Source organism: Prosopis cineraria, unplaced genomic scaffold (genome assembly GCF_029017545.1).
Source record: "Prosopis cineraria cultivar Desert tree isolate PC_DT_omini unplaced genomic scaffold, ASM2901754v1 PC6, whole genome shotgun sequence".
Taxonomy (NCBI): domain Eukaryota; kingdom Viridiplantae; phylum Streptophyta; class Magnoliopsida; order Fabales; family Fabaceae; genus Prosopis; species Prosopis cineraria.
Genome location: NW_026555337.1, coordinates 21400526 through 21420799, shown reverse-complemented (window position 1 = coordinate 21420799; position 20274 = coordinate 21400526). Strand labels below are relative to the sequence as shown.

Sequence of the window (20274 nt, the reverse complement as noted above, 5' to 3'; positions counted from 1 at the left end):
GCCACCACTAGTCATAATCTTGGGATGGTGGGGCCTGCACTGAAGTTTGGAAATTAGACTGTATTGGCATATTCTTCAGTTTGTTGGAAATAAGGACAATTTGATACTAGAAATAAAAATTGAATTTAACACGGAGATATCAATGGACGGAAATGGTTTTTATTTTATTTTACATAACATATATATATATAAAACCTTACATAACTACAAAAAGTCCACGCCCAAAAAAATTACGAAGCTTAAAAAGATTTTCATAAAATTGATTTAAATAGTAAACATTAAATAAAAAAATATTTAAGAACCCCAAAAATATAGTTCAAAAAACAATAGCTAGATTTATTAGACACAGTAAAAAAATTAAATAATCCCCATACAAATTGTAGCCTTGTGCAAACTTGACAATATATGTTCCATTATAAGACGTTTTCAAATACTTCATTGGAACCAAAGAATGATAATTAAGTCATTAAATAGCTATTAAACTGAAAAAAATTCAAATTCACCCTATTAAAAATAGGAAGAGGGAAATATATAATATATGATGAACCATAAAATTAAATTTATAACATGGGTAAAATTGAAAAATAATAAAAAATAACCATCCATTATCCTTATATTAAGGACCAAAGAATCCTTTTTTATAGGCGCCCTTTAATAGGGACATTGGGAGTATTAATTATAATAGTGTATTTATTAACTCGTTGGAGTACAATCATGACTCGGAAGCATTGGTGGTTAAAAATTGCTTCCAAGAGCCAATATGTTAAAGAAATAGAAATATCCAAGGAATTAAGCAAAAATCTTTACTATCATATTAAATGTGATACAACAAATAAATCATCCTAGGATAGCTTAGATGGTAGGAATAGAATAAAGTGTTCGCACTGCTTAATAAATGCACACATGCATTGGAATTTGAGAATAATAATAATAATAATAGTAATTATTATTATTATTATAATTATTATTTCAGCTATGGTTATTTTCTAAATAACACGTATTTTACTCAATTTGTAAAATCATATTTCAAATATTTGAACTCGACAAAAAATAATATACCAACTATTCAATTTCCAACATGCAACCTATTGCTTTAGATGACCAAAAACAGATTCTCCATTATTGTCTCTTCCCTCCCCCTCCCCCCAAAAGATATGAGTACCTACTTGAGTTGGCTTGATCAAAGAAAAATGTGGACACCGACTCAAAAGGTGGAATGTCATGATTAATAAGTAGCTTTTTTTCCTTGTTGACTTCAGTAATGGGAAAACATCTACAATTGTGAAATTTTTTCTACACGACCTTAATGTTTAGAATGGAATGGAATGAATTAAATATATATAAATTCTTTTTATTCCCCCACTATTATTGTGCCACTTTCTCTACGCATATGAATTGACTAGACTTAGAAATTATGCATCGGCATAGAAAAATAAGACAACCATTATGGTCTTTTTTAAAATAAAATTTGTATTTCTTTATGCGAACTTATCTAAAAAGCAAAAACACTATGGTCTTTTTTATAAAATTTGTAGGACATTTGAAGCAGGGATTTCATGGTCTTTTTTTACAAAATGTCATGATCAGTCAGGACTTATAGCATTTTAAAACTTTAACTCTTTTTATTATATAGACTCAAGATAAATGCATATTTATATTATTAATGAAAGAAAGCAATTGTCGTAAAAGAATTGAAGAAGGACCAAAGATGGACAACAGGGAAAGGGCTTGATTGTTTGTGGTTCTAATATAAAATTTTGAAAAATAACATGTTGGCTCTTTTTTTTTTTTTGGCCAAAGAAATAACCATTCATATCGATGGACCATAAAAACAAGTCCCAATAGACTCAGCCCGAAACAAACAATGGAAGAACAAAAAAAAAAAAAAAAAAATCAAAATCAGCCAACATCACGAGCATCAATTCTATTAGCCTCTAATAGGTGATTGAGGTCGACAAATTAAGGTGATCCAATTAATAAAGAGTTGTTCTATTTTCCATAAGAATATGGTTCAAATACAGCTGCCAACCTGCGGATTTTTCTTGCAAATTGTAACTTGTTGAAAAATAATTTGCAACCTACCTTTCAAATTTTAAGTGGGAAGCATGAAAATTAACTTTAAAGCCAAAGGCATTTAGACAATCTTACTTTTAAATTCTAATCACGTCAAGGACCCTTGGTATTATATTTCTTGAAGAGGAAATTGCTTGAGGTATCTTTTTACCATATGTTCCATGCCTTTCCATCATAGCCACAAGAAAGGGATATATATATATATATATATCTATTCATATAATAGGAGAGTTAAAAATTGAATTGCCAAAACTGCTCTGAATATAATTTTCTTAGGTATTTGTAATAATAAGAAGTTAAATATAATTTTCTTTTCTTTTCTTTTTACGTTAAATGCTGGTTTTTATATGTTTTTATGTTTTTCTGGTTTATTTTTTATTTTACACACAAACAAAATTAATTTTTCCCCATTGTTTTCTATGCATAAAGTGATTTTACAACTTACAACTCTCACCTTACTATTTTGATCAAATAATCCAACTGATGAAACACATACCATTTCATTTGTTATTATGAAAGCCTTTGATTCAACAAACCAATACATGGGCTTGGCTGTGATGTTGCCAGAGAAAGTGATTGTAATTAGGTTAATTAACATTACATGAATGTAATGATGAAGCATACAAGAAATTCTTCACCCGCATTTACAATGTTGGAGATGATATTTTCACACTTATCAACTTGTTGAAGATACCAAAACCACATATTATTGCCCTACTTCCTTTATGCAAAGGACGTATGAGTTTACTTGATTTGGAGATATAACATTCTTTGATTATCAAATCAAATGTATTCTAAGAATTGTTAGAGACTAATGTGTGCCATCATAGTCAGATTTTTCTAACAAAAAAGAATCCACAAGATTTTTTGAGCTTATTCAAGCTAGCCTATACATGTTTGATCCAAATTGCCAGCTATAACCTTCACCAATCCATTAATATAACTTAATATAACCTTCCCCAACCCATATACCATTATTGACTTAAGGATACTAGAAAAATTTTAGAGAAAAAGTTTCTAAGTATTTTCACACCTTATTTCGTCCATTATATCTTTAAGCCTTAAAACATAATCTATAGGAATCAAAATTCGCTTGTTTTGATCAATTTTGTATTTTCAGTGCATGATTAGTATTGTGAAACATGGAATACATTGCCATATAACTTAAACATTCCTCCGTGCATGCACGCACACCCACCCACCCACACCCCCTCCCCGCTATAATAATCCAATTAAAAAATAAAATCAATTTAAAATTTGTGTTAAGATATGTTAATTATATTTTTTATATATTTAGGGGTTAATTTTCCAAAGTAAATTGATGGCTTAGTGGTGAGTATTATTGACTTCAAATCCAAGGTTCCTGGTTGGATCTCTTTGGAAGCAAGAGTCAGAATAACTTTTTTTCTTTCGCTCTCACTTTTCAATCTTTATGTGAAATTAACCATTTGTCCTTAACTTGATCAGATTTTTCTCTTCCTTCTTCCTCATATTTTCAAGTTTTTGTGCATAAGTTCAGACAGCAAGAGAGCTGTCCAAAAACTTCACCCACTGTGCTCTAATCTATGATATCTCCAATGTTCGTGCTTGCCACTATCGCCAGAGTGGAGCTGTACCATTCTTGTTCTGCTAAACTTACAACTTCTTTCTTTCCTGCTTAAAAACCACCAAGATCTCCATTCCTCCTTTCATGAGAGCTTGCAAGGGTTCAAGCTTTCCTCTCCATTCACGTTCATCCTTGACGCTCCATGGTTGGTGAACATGGAAGCATCAGAATCTTCCTCCTCCGATTTGGCAGCGTGTGCATATCAGATTCCCTCTCCCCTATGCAGCTCGTGATCTTCTTTTCCCTCTTCTATTCTTGCTGTGGTTTGGGTTGTGTCTAGTCTCCATCTCCTTAATACCATTGCTGTATAGAGGAATTTAAGGACAAAGCATTGTCAGTAGGAAACTATTTTGGAAGTATTTTATATGCTTGGGAATTTTATAAGTGGATAACCCCAAATTAAATTACCAATAGAAATTTCTTTTAAAAAAAATCATTATTTCCAATTTATTATATTATATATTGTTGGTAAATTATATTTCTCATTGGATGTTCCTTTATTTGAATTTTAATAAAATAAATTATTTTATTTTGGGTTGCTCCATTGTGTTATGTTGGATCGATTAGTAATCTATATAAGTTTAAATGAATTTTATCTCATAAGTCACGCATGGAATCTATAATAAAATTTATGAAATATGGTTATAAAACTTCCATGCATGTTTAAATCACTAGTGCAAAATAGAATTTTAATGACCCATTTTTCGCCACAGTTTCTCAAAAACCTATGGCAATATATGCACAAGTGACTTTTTCATAATTAAATGCTTATATATTCCATTTATAGCCACAGTCCTAAGATTAACTGTCGCCATAAATGAAATTAGTTAAAGTAAATTAATTTAATTAATTTTAAAAAATTAAATCATTTAATTTAATTAATTTGTTAAAGTAAATTATTACTCAATTGTTTATTACCTAAATATAATTAATTTTAAAAATAACTATAATAAATTAAATTAATTAAGACATAAATACGTAAATTATTTATTTAAAAATTTTAATTTTAATAAATTAAAATAAAATTTAGTAATTAATAATATAATTATAATAAATTATGTTCATTAAGTATTTCTTATTTTAGGTAAATTAATTTTTGTTAAATAAATTAAATTAATTAAGTATTTTTGAAATTAATTTATCTTATTTTAGGTTAATATATCTGAATTTCAGACATCTTCAGCGACAGGAGCTCGGGTGCCTATCGCCGAATGTATGTCTAAATTTCAGACATATCATATGTCTGAAATTCAGACATGTTCATCAGAGACAGCCACAGCGTCGCACGTTTCGTCCAGATCTCCCTTTCCCTCAACTCATTTCCTTCAACTCGTTTCCCTCAGCTGTCGTCGCTATCGTCATCCTTAGCTCTTTCCCCTCAACTCATTTCCCTTTAGCTCGTCTTCTTCTCTAGCTTCGCAACTTCGCCGTCCAGTTGCCTTTCCCACAGCTTGCCTCCAGCTGCATTTCCCACAGCTCATCTCTCCGCCTCTCTAGCCGCCGCTGCCAGCTGCTATCTCTTCCGAATTTCATCTATAAGGTTTTTTTTTTGGGCAATTTTTTAGCTACTTTTTTGTACTTAATTATTTTTAGCTTCTAATTTTTTTACAATTTTTTTATTTTCTTTTCCTACTATTCTTTTTTTTCTTTTTAAGTTTATTTGTTGGGTTAAATTTTGATTGTTACTAATTATTATTTATTACTTAATTAGTTTTTTTTATTACAGCTTGCCTCTTGTTATTTTTTAAGTTTTTTTAAATTTTTTTCTTCAAAGAATTATACTATTGATTGTTGATTAGAGTTAATAGTTATTAAAATTTCAATTAAAATTTACTTAAATTAATCAAATTGAGAGTTTGGTGCTTGGGAAATCTCAATTTATAAGTTGTTATGCTGTCAATTTTTTTTTAAATTTTCATGATATTAATTTCTTTATGTTTAGTATAATTAATTTCTTTTTAAGTTTGTTTGTTGGGATGAATTGTGAACCCCATATCAGAAATTATACTATTGATTATTGATTAGAGTTGATAATTATCAAAATATAAATCATGGTTTACTTAAATTGATCAAATTGAGGGTTTAGTGCTCGGGAAAATCTCAATTTACAAGTTGTTATGCTGCCAATTTTTTTTTAAATTTTCATGATATTAATTTCTTTAGGTTTAGTATAATTAATTTCTTTTTAAGTTTGTTTGTTGGGATGAATTGTGAACCGCATTATCATAAATTATAATATTGATTATTGATTAGAGTTGATAATTATCAAAATATCAATCATGATTTAGTTAAATTGATCAAATTGAAGGTTCAGTGCCCGAGAAAATCTCAATTTACAAGTTGTTATGCTGTCGATTTTTTTTTTAAATTTTCATGATATTAATTTCTTTATGTTTAGTATAATTAATTTGTAGTTGAATAATTGATATTTTTAAAATTTCTTGAAATTGGCATTTTAGTAACATTAAATTGATAGAATTGAAGGATTTAGTATCTCAAAGATCTCGCTTTATAAATTGTTATGATGCCATAGTTGGATAAGATCTTGCTTTTTTAGAATAGGTAATGATGAACCGTAGTTAGATAGATGCTTTGCGAACAAGTGATGAATATGAGAAAGGGGTAGATCAATTTTTGGAATTTACAAAGAACAATGTTCCTAATAACAAAGGATTGTTCTATTGTCCTTGTGTTAAGTGCTTGAATAGGTTGCAACGAAGTTCTATAGAGATTAAGGATCACCTAATTTGTTTTGGGTTTTACAAAGCATATAGACAGTGGGTATTGCATGGTGAATCTAGAAAATGTAGTACACCACAAGTTGAGAATGATGATATGGATTTTGGTGATCAAATAAAGGATATGTTATGTGACATTGGCATTGAAGCTGTTGAAAAGGTGCACAAATATGATAGCTTGTGCACTGATTCAGAAACTCCTTTGTATCCAGGGTGTACAAAATATGCATGACTGACAGCGATGCTAAAGTTGTTCAACTTGAAAGCCAGATATGGGTGGAGCAATAAAAGTTTCATAGAGTTGCTTAAATTATTGAAAGAGATGCTTCCCAAGGGTAACACACTTTCAAGTAGTTACTATAAAGCCAAAAAAATATTATGTCTAATGGGTTTAGGATACCAAAAGATACATGTTTGCCCTAATGACTGTATATTGTACAGAAATGATTTTGAAGTGTTGGATGTGTGCCTAGTTTGTAGGGCATCATGTTACAAAGTAAAAGAAATAGACGGTAGTGATGATTCCATTACTAAGAGGCGTCCAGCGAAGGTATTGTGGTATCTTCCTATAATACCGAGGTTTAAGTGCTTGTTCACCAATCCAAATGAGGCCAAGAACTTGCGATGGCATGTTGATGAGAGAAAAATTGATGGCATGCTCTGGCATCTAGCCGATTCTCCACAATGAAAAGGAATTGATCAAACATTTCCTGAATTTGGCAATGAGCCTGGAAATCTTAGGCTTAGACTATGTACAGATGGCATGAATCCTTATGACAATCTTAGTAGTCAACATAGCTCGTGGCCTATTCTGTTAGTGATTTATAATCTTCCTCCATGGTTGTGCATGAAACGTAAATATATCATGCTGTCTTTGATGATTTCAGGCACTAAACAATCAAGAAATGATATAGATGTTTACTTAGCACCATTGATTGAAGATTTGAAGATGATGTGGGAGGTAGGTGTGGATGTGTTTGATTTATATCGAAATGAGTCTTTCAAGTTACGAGCTATGATTTTTTACATAATAAATGATTTTCCTGCATATGGAAATCTGTCTGGATATAGTGTGAAGGGCATAAAGCATGCCTTATCTGTGAAGAAAATACATCCCATTAACAACTAAAATATGGGAAGAAGACAGTTTATCTTGGTCATCAAAGATTCTTGAGACGAGACCATCCTTATCGTAGGCAGAAGAAATCATTCAATGGCTATCAAGAGTATGATGAAGCTCTAAAGCGATTAACTACAAGCTTGGTTTATGAACGGGTCAAAGACATTAATGTAGTATTCGGTAAAAGCCAGAAAAAGGAAGCTCAAAAGAATCCATGGAAGAAGAGGTCAATTTTTTTTTATCTCCCTTATTGGAGCACCCTTGAGGTGAGACACAATATTGATGTGATGCATGTAGAAAAAAAATATATGTGACAGTCTCATTGGAACACTGTTAGATATAAAGGGGAAGACCAAGGATGAAGTCAAAGCAAGACTAGACTTACTTGACATGGGAATACGAACAAACTTGGGTCCAAGAGTAGAAGGAAAGAAGACTTATATGAGCCCAGCTCCTTATACTTTGTCTAAAAGAGAGAAAAGAAGATTTTGCTAGTGTCTACATGGTGTTAAAGTGCCACAAGGATATTCTTCAAATGTCAAGAACCTTGCATCAATGAAAGATTTAAACTTGGTTGGTTTGAAGTCTCACGATTGCCATGTACTAATGCAATAATTATTACCAGTAGCTATTCGAGATATTTTAGAGGAAAAGGTGAGAAAATCAATCATTAGACTATGTGTCTTTTTCAACACAATTTGCAATAAAGTAATTGATCCTGAGAAATTAGATAAGTTGCAAAATGATGTTGTCATTACCTTGTGTCAATTAGAAATGTATTATGTTCCCTCCTTTTTTGAAATCATGGTACATTTAATTGTACATTTAGTGAGGGAGGTAAAGTTTTGTAGTCCTGTCTATCTACGTTGGATGTATCCATTTGAGCGGTACATGAAAATTCTTAAAGGCTATGTGAAGAATCCCCATCATCTAGAAGCCTCTATTGTTGAAAGATATGTTGCTGAGGAGGTTATTGAGTTTTGCACTGAATACCTATCTGAAGTCAAATCTATTAGTGTTCCCGAATCTTGCCATGAAGGAGTGAGAGTTAAAGGGCAAGGGACACGAGGCATGAAAGTAAAGCGCATGACTCATGAAGAAATGCAACAAGCACACTTGTACATCTTGAATAACACAAATAATGTGCAAGATTATTTGGATACACACAAAAAGGAATTACGAGATCAGTATGCTAAAAAGGTTGATAAATGGTTGCTAAGTGAGCACAATAGACATTTTTTACTCTGGTTTAAGACGAAGGTAAAGGAAGATCGTAAGAAGTCTAATGTTTAAGAAGCAATAAGATGGTTAGCTAGTGGGCCTAGCTTTGATGTTACTATTTGGAGTGCATATGACATTAACGGATATTCATTCTACACAAAAATATAGGATGACAATAGCACCATGCAAAATATTAGGGTAATGGTAGTAGCTGAAGCAACTCATTTTTCTAGTGCAAAAGATAAAAATCCAACATTGACATCCTCATCATATTTTAGGGTCATTGAAGAGATATGGGAAGTTGACTACTTCAAATTTAAGGTGCCTATTTTCAAGTGTAGATGGGTTGATATTAAGAATGGTGTTCAAGAAGACAAGTTGGATTTTACTTTAGTGGATCTTAATAAGGCAAAATATAAGGATGAGCCTTTTATAATGGCAACTCATGCAAAATAAGTTTTTTATGTCATTGATCCAACTGATAAGAGGTTATCTGTGGTTCTATTAGGAAAAAGTCTCCTTAGTCATGGTGAGAATGATAAAACGAGTTTTGATATTGAAGAGATTCCTCCTTTTATGCCAACCTCGCCCCTATTGGATGTGGAAGATGAAGATGACATATATGATGTTAGAACTAATCATGACGAAGTTTCATGGGGGAACTAAAATATTTTTATAATGGTAATAGAATATAATAGGACTTTTCTGATATATTTGATTTTATTTTTTATACTTTCATTTTTACATTATTTTAAATTTATTATATTTCTTGCCACTGACTTTATTCATCTTATTTGTTTTAGGAAAATTATGGAGAATCCAATAACTGATAAAAAAAATTCTAAAAGAGTTAAAAGAGGGGCCACACGACTTACTAAGTTGGCTCAAATTCATGAAAAAATTCATCTTGATTTTGATGATAATGGCCAACCAATTGATAAGAAACAAGGAAACATATTTAAAAGTTTTGTGGGTTTGGTGGCATGTCAAAAAATCAGCATCTTGGAGGAAGAGTGGGATGATGTCAATGAAAGTGACAGAAATGATGTTTGGGAATCTATACTGGTATTTCCTATTGCTATACGTTATATCTATTTTTTTAAATATATATTGTTATTAAATTCATTATTGATATGTTTATTTTGTAGATTACTTATGACATCAAGAAAACTCCATTTTTAAAAGACAAGTGGTTAAAGTATGTTGGGGACCAATGGAGGGACTTTAAATCCAAGCTTACTAGAAAATATGTCTTTCCTAAGAATGGCAACGAAAATGATGATAGTGACAATGATGCCAACATAGAAAAACCTTGGGAGAAATATCCATTTATTGATTATGACATGTGGATAAAATTTGTTCACAGTAGACACGATCCCAAGTTTTTAGTAAGTAAAGGAAGAATATGACAATTTATTTAATGTTAGTGAAGATTTATTTTTAACAAATTCTTTTCATTATTTTTTAATAGGAAAAAAGTCAAAAAGGTCAAGAGCGTCGAAAGAAAAATCTATACAACCATACTGTGTCTCGAGGAGGGTACGCATATATTTATGATATAATGAATCAAGAGAAGTGGGAAGCTAAAAGACAAGCAGCGGGAGTTGATAATATTGAAGAAGTTTCTCCTCCATCTCCTGTTAATCGTGCTCAAGCATGGAAGAGAGGACGGATGAATAAAAAGGGAAAGTTTATTTCCTCGGAGGCTAGAGAAGTAGCTGAGAAAATTGTAAGTATTTTTACAGTCAATATCTTAATTATATAATTGAAATTTATTATTTACACTAATTTCTACTTACTTGCATGTTCCAGGATGCTCTTACAGAAGCATCATCCGAGGGGACCTTTGTGTCTATTGGTAGAAAGGACAAATTGACCATGACCTTAGGGAGTGAAGAGCACTCTAGTCGTGTTAGGGGGGTTCCTAAAGGTATGGGTATAAGACAATATTTTAGACCTCCACCTTCTAATCTTGTACCAATCCAGCAAGTGCAAATGATGATAGCAGAATGCAAGTCAAGCATGACAATGGAAATTCAATCAATGATTAGTAATTTGCAAATGCAACCACAATAAACATCGAATTATGGTGGTGCTACAGAGCCAGTGTGTGATCTTAGTTTATCAAATCAAGGAATGCCATGCATACTTTATGTGAAGGATCATGGAAAACGAGTAGTTGCATATGGAAAGGTGTGTAACCATGCAACTACAGTCCACCATCAACATATACAACATAACCAAGTAAAGGTGATGGTTGAAGAGGTTGTGGATGCTAATGCTCCTGTACTATTTCCTACTGAGGAGGTGGAAACAATAGGACAAGCTCAACATAATTTCATTATTTGGTTGAAAAAGCTAGTTCGACAAGTTACTGAAGAGGTATGAAAATATTATAATTTTTTAATTTTTTAATTAATAACATAGGTATTTCTAATTTTTATTATATGTTAATTATAGAAACTCTTACAATCAAAAGAATTTTTGGGTTCCAATTCCCAACCAATGCAAGATGATTTGAAATGATTGGCTTCAGTGGTGGTTGATGTGAATGAATTTTCTGATGAAATTAACGTGATCAAAAAGATTGTTGGGAAGCCTATTACTTTTAGAGTTACCAAAAAAGATATTAGTGACCTCATTATTTTTGAGTGGTTGGACTTGTCAATAGTTCAAGTTTTTATCATGTAAGTATTCTTTTTTATTTCTAAATTAATATTTGATATTTTTATTTTATTACTGACATATGTCTAATTATCAAAGGTACCTTCACAAGATATGCACTGAACTCGGTGTCGATGAGAATTATGGGTTCTTATCTCTACTTTTAACCTCCATTGGCAAAGTGAATCAAAGAGCTTCTTATATTGGAAAGACGATGTGTAAGCAAAAGAAGACATGCTGGTTTTTACCAATTATTGAGAGGTATCAAATTTTAAATTCGTTGTTCAATTTATAAAAATATTTGCTTAATAATGTGATATTAATATAAATTAATATATTATAGTTATCATTGGATGCTTCCTGTCATTTGCCCGTATGAAAATACTATATACTGGTTTTGTTCACTGAAAAGGAAAGTAAGTGACGACATGAAGTCTTTGATTGAATTGTAAGTTTTTAAATAATTCCATTATGTTATTAATAATATATATTTAATATTTTCTAAGTGTGTATATTTAATAAATAGATCTTTAGCGACATATTGGAAATTAGCGAGAATGGTTGACAAGAAAAAAATGAAATCAAATTTGTACCAATGCAAGTAAGTATTTCAAATTTATTCCTTAATTAGAATGAACATTATAATATTGGTTTAATGAATTTAATTATTTCTATTTTCTTTATAGTGTACGTCCTCAACAACTAGGAAGTGTAGAATGTGGTTATTATGTGATGATTTTTATGTATGAAATCATCACTCAAGGTATTGTTCACTCATTTAATCAGGTAATAATTTATAAATAATGATTTATAATTATGAAGTTTTCCATATACTTGAGTTATGATTCATACATATATTGTTATTGAATTTGCAGCACTTCCAAAGTTTAGAGCCATATTCTAAGCAAAAGTTGAGACATATACACAATTTGTGGTCTAGTTTTTTCTTAGAATTAACAGGATTGGAGTAGAAACTTTCTAGATATTTTGTATTGGAAATATAAGTTTAGTTCATGTACCGGACATATTTGTATTGGTCTTTGGAGCTGCTATTTCTTAATTAATATAGGTTTTGTAAGTAAGGGAATGTATATAGATATAAGTGTACGAGTAAAAAAAAATTATATTTACGGCCACAGTTGTTACACTAACTATGGTAAAAAGCCATTTATGGCAACAGTTATTGATAGAACTGTGGCCATAAATGAGCTATAGAATAATTTTTCGCCATAGGTGGTCTCGGACTTGTGACAAAAGATCGTCTCGGATCTGTGGTGAAAGATCTCATCTTTCACCACAGGTCCGAGACCACCTGTGGCGAAAAACTATATTTTTCGCCACTGTGTTTTTCGCCACAAGTGGTCTCGGACCTGTGGTGAAAAATCTCATTTCATTTCTTTGTTATGATGAGAGCCTTTGATTCAACAAACAAATAAATGGGGTTAGCTATGATATCGCCAAAGAAAGTTATTGGAATTAGGTTAAATAACATTATGTGAATGTAATGATGAAGCACACAAGAAAGTCTTCGCTCGCATTTACAATGTTGGAGAAGATGTTGGTGCATTTATCAACTTGTTGGAGAAGATACAAAAGCACATTATTGTCCCACTTCTTCTATGTCATGGACATGAGTTTACTTGACTTTGAAATACAACACTCTTTAATTATAAAATCAAATTTATTCTAAGAATTGTTAGAGATCAGTGTGTGCCATAGTCAAATTATTCTAACAAAAAGGAATCAACATACTATTGTGCATCGTTTTTCCACAACACAAGTATTTGGTTCATCTTGACTAGGAAAACTATATATAAAGTATGAATTTTCACTATTCATGACTTTTGTTTCTCTGTGGCCTTACTAATGAGGTGTGTAAAAAGACAAGAAAACACCCCAATTCATAGAACATCCACATTACCAATGAAATGACTAAAATAAATATTCATAAATTATTTTTATTCCATTAACCTATTATTTTTCCATTTCTTTATGCCAGGGGAAGAATCATGTTGAATGTAATTGGCCCTTACACCTCTTTCACATTAATTGCCACTTTGGTTTAGTCCCCCATCCAACAATGACCTACTCCTTACTTTTCCAATATTGTGTATCATACGTATTATAATTAAAAAAACCCACACGCACATATTATAAACTATATAATTCTTCTGTGCATTATAAAAATGAAACACGAAGAGAAGTCTCATTCATAAAATAAAAGGAAGTCGATCTAATGAGAGCCACAAGATTTCTTCACACCCAGGTCACCTGAAAAAGATTTATTCCCAAATATCTTCATTAAAAAGACATGTAATAATTTTAAAATCTTTCATTATTAACATACAAATGGAGAAACATCTTGATAAATATATTTTATTCATTTAAATGGTTGTGATTTTGAGATTAATTGAAATATTTCACACATTTTCACTTGATTTTATATCTTATCTTTTCATATTTAATTGCATGTTCAAATACAGAAATTTATTATGAATTTCTCCTACCGATCTCAAATAAAATTATAGAATAGTGTTTGGTGTGAACAAATAAGTCAGTAATTGGCCCAGAAAAAAGTGAATATATAAGTCAATAATAGCTTTTGAATTAGCTTTGGTTAATTTACATGCGAAATAACATATATTTTACTCTTTAACAAAATAAAACTGTGAGTTCTTTAATGGAAATATGAATGAAATAAATTCTATGAAAGACTGCATTGTGCCACTGTATTAACGTTACGATAATTTTTTCCTTGTGGTCACAACAATGAGTTGTAAAATGACTAGGCAATTTCCCATCAATGAGTTTTGCAGGCTTAACAAACAGTAATTGGAATTGGAAAATTAATTCTTATTTTGATGTTGTTTTTTCTAAAATAATACATATTTTACTCCATTTAAAGATAATATTTTAAGTATTAATTGGGAAAAATAATGCGCCAACTAGTCAAATTCTAACAAAGAATAATTGTTGTGCCATTTTTCCATGATGTGGTTGAGTTAACCTGGCTTGACCAAAAAAAAAAATATATATATATATAAACAAATGAAAAAACTGTCATAATCCATATGACTTAAAAAATTCTGCATTTACTGAATCTCAATATTTCTGAATACTATTTATATTTCATCAACGCTTCATTATTGTGCCATTTTAACACACGTATGGATTGATTCACTTAAAAAATTTCACCACATCTGTGAGTTGTGAAAATAATCAACACAATCTCATTGATAGAACATAATAATTTTTCCATTAAGGAAATAATTTTAATATGTATTGCATACTTATCTTTAAGCTATATAAAATCATGTTTAGTCAAAAAAAAAAAATCTATCATTCATTTTCAAATCAACTATAGTTTATTTGCAAGAGAAATAAGATGGGTAAATGACATTAGAAAACCAAAAGATTGAATTAAGCTTAAACAAGGACGAAAAGATTTACAACCATCAAAACAATAAATTGTATGTGAAATTTGATAAATTTATAAAAGAAAAACTTATCAAACTTATAATCATTTCTAGTGATCTTCTTCTAGTTAATTTGTGAAGGAAAACAATTTCCAAGTAGTGATATATTTGATAATCTTGTAAGTCATCCTTAAAAAATTTTCAGCTTTTGTTAAAAAATTTATTTATTTATAAATCACAAAAACATTAGTTAAGTTGTAAATTTATGGAGAATATATAAATATCAAAATTTGACTTGTAAAGTGTATGTGAAGATTATTAAATAATAATAAGAGTAATATTTATATTATTAAATATTAAAGTATTAATATTTTAATTAACAAGATATTATTAAAAATATAATATTTTTAATTACTTACTAGTGTTTTTACCTGCAATGATTATTCAATAATTACCTAGTAGCTGGTTAAAATGATTTTTTTGTCTTTTACATGGGTAAGAAATAAAATTAGTCTTTCGTGGTTTATTTATATTTTAGAAAATTTAATTGATATTAATTTTATTGTAGGATATATATTTATAGTTTTTTTGAATCTTTTTCTGCAATTTTTGATGTCCTGTTTTATAATTTTTTGAATATTTTCCATGCACCATTTTTTAAGTGTTGAATGGGACATTATGCCATAAAAAAGTTGGGATATCATCATACCTCTTATGTGAATAGTTGAGAGTTAAAAATATCATTTAACCCAATAAAAAATTAAATTTGATATAGAGCTATTAATGAAAGAAAATGATATTTTATTTTATAATATATATATTTATATATATTGATATAGAAATTTAATTACAAAAAGAATTCCATAAAACATAGCCCAAAAGAATTACAAAGCTTAAAAAGGAATTTAAAAATTTATTTAATTTTCCCATCATAAATAAAAAATATTTAAGTATACGAAAAATGTAATTCAAAAAATAATAGTTAGACTTATCGTTAGACACAATAATCTTTTCACTCTCAGGGATGTAGAGATTTTTCCTTTTATATTTATTATCGATTAGATCATATGAAGCTTAATGTGCATAATTACCGCATGAAACTAGAACCATATTTTCAAGTGCAAGTTCTATGGAGTAAATTCCATGAGAAATTGTTAAAAAAATTGGGAACAAGTTATGATGAAAAAAATACATGAACATTTTGACTTACGTCAACTATCCTCTCTTCTGTCAACTTAATTACTTTGATATGCATCTCCCCAACCCACCCAGTGCTTTTACCCCTTCCAACAAAATCATAGGAAAAAAATTAAGTCTTTGGTTTCAATTTTTTACCGAAGTTATTGAATAGGTAGGTCTCTATAGTTTCTACTTTTAGAATGACTCCCTGAAAGCTGTGCCCAAATATGTTAGACCCTTAAAGTGCAAAAAGTGCATCAGTATTTTCTTTTTCTTGCACAAAAATTAATTATTAACTAAAAAATTGACTTGTAAAATGGTATGTGAAATATTTTAAATAATAATAATTATACTCTCATTATTTTGATCAAAACTACATTTTGACCAATTCCAACTGATCAAATACATACCATTTATTCTTTTTGTTATTATGAGAGCTTTGATTCAACAGACCAATAAATACCACCTAAGAAAGTGATAGAAACTAGGTTAATTGACATTGCATGAATGTAATGATGAAGAGTACAGGAAACTCTTTGCATTTACAATGTTGGAGAAGATATTGGCGCACTTTATCAACTTGTTAGAAAGATACAAAGGCCACATAATTATTGCCCCACTTCGTCCACGCCAAGGACAAATGACCTGGAAATACAACACAATTTCATTAATTATAAAATCAAATTTATTCTAAGAACTGTTAGAGACTAATGTGTGCCCTAGTTGGATTATTCTAACAAAAGACAATCTACATTATTGTGTATTGTTTTTCCATAACATAAGTATATTGATTGTCTTGACTAAGAAAATTATTATAAAATATGAACTGTCACCATTCATGACTTCTATTTCTCTTTGACTATATTAATAAGTTGTGTAAAAAGACAAGAAGATATCCCAATTCATAAAATTCCATATTATCAATGACAATGACTAAAACAAATATACATAACTTATTTTTATTCAACAGACCTATAATTGTGTAATTTTGTTTATGGAATGAGTATATGAATACAAAAAAAAAAAAGATAGCTACCATTTGTAACTTTTTTCCTTAAAACAAAATAGATTGGAGGTCGGTCATTAGTATATTTTAAAGATAAATTCAAATATAATAATAAATAGAATTTACAATATAGTGTGGAACAACTTTGATTGAATTTGAAAGCAAATATAATAGCGCTAACATATTGATATCAATGATAAGTCCCATGAATTGAATTAGTAATAATAATAATAATACTAATAATAAAAATAAAAAATGGAAAATATAAACTTGGTCTGTGACGTTGAATCAATAACTAGTTAACTATGAATTAATGATAATTAATGGATGAATGTGAAAGGGAAAATTAATTATCTGGTCGGGAAAAGATAATTAATTGAACCTGCTAATAAAACATATTTTCAGAATTTTTTGGTCATACTGAAAACATGTTATGAAAATAAGAAGAAAGCAGGGAAGAGACTAGCAAGGCAAGAAGAGTATAGTTCATTCACTTGGGTACCCAATGCTTTGTATGTGGCCTCTATTTATAGGCCTTCAACTATTTAAGCCTAACCTTAATTTTATAAATGAATAAAGAAGGACATAATGGCATAGTGTGTAACCTTTAGAGGTTATAAAGCATTTACCTTGAAAAGCTCCTTCTAAATCATTCATTGGGAGGTTATGAGAGATGAAGAATCCTAAGCATTAGGAGTTATGGGCATCTAGTCATATAATCATATAATATTCATAATAAGCTAATAATTATAGAATCCCAAAAACATGTATTTGCCTCCCTATAGTAAACGTGTGTTTTATTTTCTGAATAGATAATTACAATACATTTTATGTTCGTGTCTTTATGTTTTTTTAGTGCTTGTAGGCATCCTCCTATTGGAGGCAATCTTATTCAAGGCATGGTCAAATAGTAAATGTGGGCACCTCTTCTAGTGAAAATTTGAATCTTGATTTGCTACATTATAAGAGACTAGTACCTTCTCCTAAACCCAACTCAAGTTAGTTTTTTGAAGTTTTGTTTTATTTTAAATGGTTTGTTAGTTACCTGAAATTTATTTCTGCCGATCATAGAATAATTTATTTTTGACTAATTTGTATGTAAAATAATTAACATTCATCTTATTTCAACATTAATAACATAAATATTATTTTCAAGGAGGACTATATCATTGTGCCCCTTTTTGTATGCTAGTAATGATATATGAGTTGACTTGACTTGGTATGTGAGTAGAAAAATGATATAAGATTCTTTTTTCTTTGTTCACACCATCAATAAGCATTGTAATGTGCAGGGAATTTCCTCACTTATTTAACCTCAATAGATTTGGTTATCATTTAAAATGATACCTATAAAACATTGAATTGAAAAACTGTTTTGATGTAATGGTGTTTCGTTGTTAATTTAATTTTGGTTTATTTTTTAAGTAACAACACTTATTTTCTTCTAATTATAAAAAAATTATATATATATATATGTATATAATAATAATTGTTAGTGAATGTGCAACATATTTAAATTTTAACAAAAAGTCAACATCATTGTATCATTTGGTTTTATTGGAAATTTAATTTTAATAATAAATGTTTATTATAAAATAATTAATCTATGAAAGATCAACATGTCTTGATTTTATTGGAAAAAAAAAACACCTTAAGTATGTAAAACTAGGTATCTAAATTTTTTCCTTAAAACAAGATAGTGAGGAGCTAGGTTGGTCATAGGTTATTTTAAAGATAAATGCAAATATAATAACAAATAGGACTTAGAATATTATAGCGTGGATCAACTTTGATTGAGTTTAAAAGCAAATATGGCGGTGCTTAGCATCCAATCCATACCTCATTAATTAATGATAATTAATTGATGAATGTGAAAAGGATAATTAATTATTTGGTTAGGAAAGATAATCAATTGAACATGCTAACAAGGGGAATAGATCCCATGCAGTGGCTTTTGCATTCTCGTTTTGCGTTTTATCCAGTGGTTAGGAAGATAGAGGTGCGTAAAATGGCCTCTCATTTGCAAATCACACCATCATGTTTTATCCACTATGATTTTGACTCTTTTAAACTCCATGATTAATTCAATTCTTGCTGCCATTGTCTTGTATTTTTTTTTGTTTCTTGGATGAAATAATTTTTTTAAAAAATATAAATATAAATTTTTTAATAAATCTACTTTATTACCATATGGACAATCTAGACTTAATTTGGATTGTTCAGAATTAATATTAAAATTTTTATAAATTTACTATCCCAAATTTACTCCTAGACTTACAAATTTTATATTGTATTTATCAAATTAAAATTTTATAAAATTAGGCTAAAGTTTACTTTTGGTTTTCTAACTTTATATAAGGTTTTAAGTCAGTCCCTTAATTTTATGAAATATCCTTTCTATCATTTAGCCCTAACGCCGTTAGTTTTAAAAATTATCTTTTGTATCAGTTATTATTATTTTAAAAAATTAAATTTAATATGTCAACATTTGATTATGTTTTATCAATTTTTAGAAGTTAAATGTAAAGATTTTTTTGGATGAAACTAATAATGTTAGGGTTAAAAAATTTTATGAAATTAAGGGGACCAAAGTGAAACCTTATGCAAAATTAAAGAACTAAAAGTATACTTTAACCTAAAAATTATTAGAAAATTTAATATTATATCTAGTCTATCCAAAGTATATCTAAATAGTCAATTTATAAAAAATTTTAAAAATTAATATTAAATTGGATAATCTAAATTAAATATGTATTATCCAGATTAGTGATTAATAGATCTATTAAAAAATTTATAATTTTTATAAATTTTATTTTAATAAATATAAAATAAAATTAAAAATAAAAAACTTTAAATTTAGATAAACATGATTATATGCTTTAAAAAGCATATAAACATGACTGTATGCTTTGCAGATAAGAAGCCTTTTTATATATACCTCTCTTCCCAGCTACTGGATAAAACACATAGTGAATATTGCCCCACTTCTTAGCCATTGTACAAAATCGACTGCATGGGATCCATTCCCTGTTAACAAGAAGAATTATTTTGGCCGAAGTATTTTCAGAATATTATTAAGTAATAATTCTAGTATCTCAACAAATATGTATTTGCCTCCCTTTAGTCAGAATGTTTTTTTTTTTTCAAAATAATGATAATGACAATACGTTTTATGTTTGTGTTATTATGCTTTTTCTGAGTATTATATTAGTTTAAATGATTTGTTAATTACCTGAAATTTTTTATAAAAT

At 29.2% G+C, this 20274-nt stretch overlaps 2 long non-coding RNA genes across 2 annotated transcripts; both read left to right on the top strand.

Moving 5' to 3' along the window:
- Positions 1-10019: 10019 nt before the first annotated feature.
- On the top strand, positions 10020-11677 carry LOC129312677 (uncharacterized). Its single transcript, XR_008593668.1, has 4 exons — positions 10020-10146; positions 10230-10487; positions 10571-11140; positions 11522-11677. It is a non-coding gene; the product is annotated as an uncharacterized LOC129312677 (long non-coding RNA).
- A 311-nt stretch (positions 11678-11988) lies between these two features.
- Positions 11989-12538, top strand: LOC129312678 (uncharacterized). The gene is made up of 3 exons (XR_008593669.1): positions 11989-12023; positions 12109-12208; positions 12298-12538. It is a non-coding gene; the product is annotated as an uncharacterized LOC129312678 (long non-coding RNA).
- The last annotated feature ends 7736 nt before the right edge of the window (positions 12539-20274 follow it).